We start from the raw sequence: 3,305 nt of genomic DNA, 5'->3' as shown, positions 1-3,305 counted from the left end.
TGCAACAGTAGCAGTGGGAGTCTCATCTGTGCTTTGTGGGATTTTTTTAGTTCTCACCCTCTCTTCTGCCCCTTGTCTTTAGCCTTTCTATCAGCCATGTCTGCTCCTCACTTATAACAGGCACAACCAAAGCACAAACTGAACAATGATCTGAATAGAAATTATTTCCTACCCTAGAAAAGCCTGGCATTTTTATTTGCATTATGAACAGTGCCTTTTTATCTCCATTAAGAATGGTGCCAAGGAAGATGGCCTGATATGTTGCATAAGATGACGGGAGCAAAGAACACACTCCAAAAAGACAAACAACTGAACATACGTGGTTTAAAGGAAGCTCCAGAAGAAATCACTTAATGTTCAAATGCGTACAGATTAGCTATTTCAGACTCTGTAGCCATATAACTGTGCTTTTCTACAATGAATTATGAGACAAGAATTACATCACTGTCTATCATGTACCTGTCCTGCTCTCTCAGGACTGTCACAAATAGTTTGTGCAGGTTGGGGTCCAGCCACAGGAGTGTCATTGCCTTGGCTTTTCTTTTTCCTGCACATTCTCCACTTCAAAACAGCCAGCTCACTGCAGACACACAGCAAGAGGAGTTAGTGGGAGCACAGGGAAGATTGCCATCCTTTGCTCCCAGGCTGGGCACCCCGCTCTGCAGCAGAAGGTGGCTCTACTGGGGAAGTGTGTGTTGGGAACAGCCCTTCTTTCCCCTGCTGCTGCTGGGGGTGGAAGCAAGGGCGTTGCCTGAGGGGAAACACCACCCATATCTGGATATATTTACCACTGCAGCTTATCTTCCTGATCCCTCTCTTCATGCCTGTGTCCCCTCCGACTTCGGTCAACCTGTCCCACGATGCACGTCACTATCTCGAGCAGGGCCTGGCTTGTCCCTGGGGAAATTGGCCTAGAACAACAGGAAGAAACCCTCACTCACGCTCTGGCCGAAACCTTCCTGCCTCTCACCTTCCCCAGGCCCTGCACACAGAGTCTCACTGGTGCCCACAGCAGGAGGTTTAGGCATTTGCTTTGGGTTGCAGAAAGGCACCTGGAGTTGGGGGCTCCTGACCCCAGGTCTCCCCATGGCTTGACAGCTCAGAGGAGAGCCACGGATCAGGGATTTGGATCCTTGACCCTGCAGATGGGTCAGTGCTACTCAGCTGCCCCAGGCCTTGGCACGACTTGCTCCATACTTACCTTTTTGGGGGTATCTCCAGAGAGTTGTCACCCTCCTTCTCTGAGGATGATTCGCCATCCTCTTTCCAGTTCCCCATCATTCCCTCTATGAGATCTGGGCTGGTCACCTTCCTCCTCATGCTGGCAGAAGGGATTTGCGTGGTGCCCCAAGAAACAGTGGGTTTCTGCAAAGGAAGGGAGAATCTCAGACAAGCATGCTGCAAAGACACAGGGCTGTTTGCCAGCGTACAGATCCCAGGGGTGAATTCTGGCCAGGATGCTGTGGCAGTAGAGGGGGAACCAGAAGAAGGACCTCCGCCTGCCCCAGGAGTTGGGATTTTGTTTTTTGGTGGTGGTGGGTTTGTGTTTGTTAAAGGAATTTCTAATCAAAAGCCCTCACAGTTTTTCAGAACTCTTTTTTACTTTCCATTTCATCCAGCACCTAGCCAGAATATCTCAACAGATACAGTTTCTACCACTATGCAGGGGCAAAAAGTAGCATGCAGTTTAGATGGAAGTGTGGGCAGAGGCCATACCACTGATCAGCACTGAAGGCCTGTAGTGCTGCAAAGGCATGTTTACAACACTCCTTCTCAAATCTTTTTGTCCAGTGAAGTTAAAGACTTCATCCCTTGTGCATTGAGACAAGCAGAACTTTTTTTAATGTCAGCATGCTTGGAAGGAAATCCTAGTGCTTCGGTTAAAAACTAAACTTCCAGAAAATGTGCCTTCCTATTACGAATAATGTTCCTGATCATTCCAATGCAGTGAAGACTAAATAAAAGAACTAGCTGCCTTATAGGTAGTCTAGGTATGGCTCAGGTCATTGGACTGTGAACAGATGTGTCCAAATGCAAGTGCAGATAGCTGAAACAGAGCTTGTCTGAGTTCGGGGGAGGGATGATCAGTGTATGTGCTCACCATGGCAGATTGCTGGCTTTGCCCTTTGGCTTTTTCTAACTACATCTCCCTTACAGTAATAAGCAGGCAAGCATGACGGATAGGAGTCACCTGCCCTGCAATTTTGCAGCAATGATGCCATGCTGACTTGGAGACCTTCAAAGCTCAGCTCTTCTGGAGGAGAGAAATGCTATTTTACTGCGTGTTTCACAAGGTTTCTGGTACCTGGGCCTTCCACAGATGTTCCCTTTCCCTTCTTGCTGTTGATGAAGGCGACCTTGTCCTTGCTGTCTTCAGGTACTTCTTACGTAAGGCTTCCCAGTGTTTACTTTGATCTTTCCTCACAGGGAGAGAGTAGAATTCCTGAAGGGTCACAGAAATGCAACAGTAGCAGTGGGAGTCTCATCTGTGCTTTGTGGGATTTTTTTAGTTCTCACCCTCTCTTCTGCCCCTTGTCTTTAGCCTTTCTATCAGCCATGTCTGCTCCTCAGTTATAACAGGCACAACCAAAGCACAAACTGAACAATGATCTGAATAGAAATTATTTCCTACCCTAGAAAAGCCTGGCATTTTTATTTGCATTATGAACAGTGCCTTTTTATCTCCATTAAGAATGGTGCCAAGGAAGATGGCCTGATATGTTGCATAAGATGACGGGAGCAAAGAACACACTCCAAAAAGACAAACAACTGAAGATACGTGGTTTAAAGGAAGCTCCAGAAGAAATCACTTAATGTTCAAATGCGTACAGATTAGCTATTTCAGACTCTGTAGCCATATAACGGTGCTTTTCTACAATGAATTATGAGACAAGAATTACATCACTGTCTATCAGGTACCTGTCCTGCTCTCTCAGGACTGTCACAAATAGTTTGTGCAGGTTGGGGTCCAGCCACAGGAGTGTCATTGCCTTGGCTTTTCTTTTTCCTGCACATTCTCCACTTCAAAACAGCCAGCTCACTGCAGACACACAGCAAGAGGAGTTAGTGGGAGCACAGGGAAGATTGCCATCCTTTGCTCCCAGGCTGGGCACCCCGCTCTGCAGCAGAAGGTGGCTCTACTGGGGAAGTGTGTGTTGGGAACAGCCCTTCTTTCCCCTGCTGCTGCTGGGGGTGGAAGCAAGGGCGTTGCCTGAGGGGAAACACCACCCATATCTGGATATATTTACCACTTCAGCTTATCTTCCTGATCCCTCTCTTCATGCCTGTGTCCCCTCCGACTTCGG

Source organism: Dromaius novaehollandiae, unplaced genomic scaffold (assembly GCF_036370855.1).
Source record: "Dromaius novaehollandiae isolate bDroNov1 unplaced genomic scaffold, bDroNov1.hap1 HAP1_SCAFFOLD_60, whole genome shotgun sequence".
Classification (NCBI taxonomy): domain Eukaryota; kingdom Metazoa; phylum Chordata; class Aves; order Casuariiformes; family Dromaiidae; genus Dromaius; species Dromaius novaehollandiae.
The sequence above is the reverse complement of the archived record's forward strand: the minus strand, read 5'-3'. Positions refer to the sequence as shown.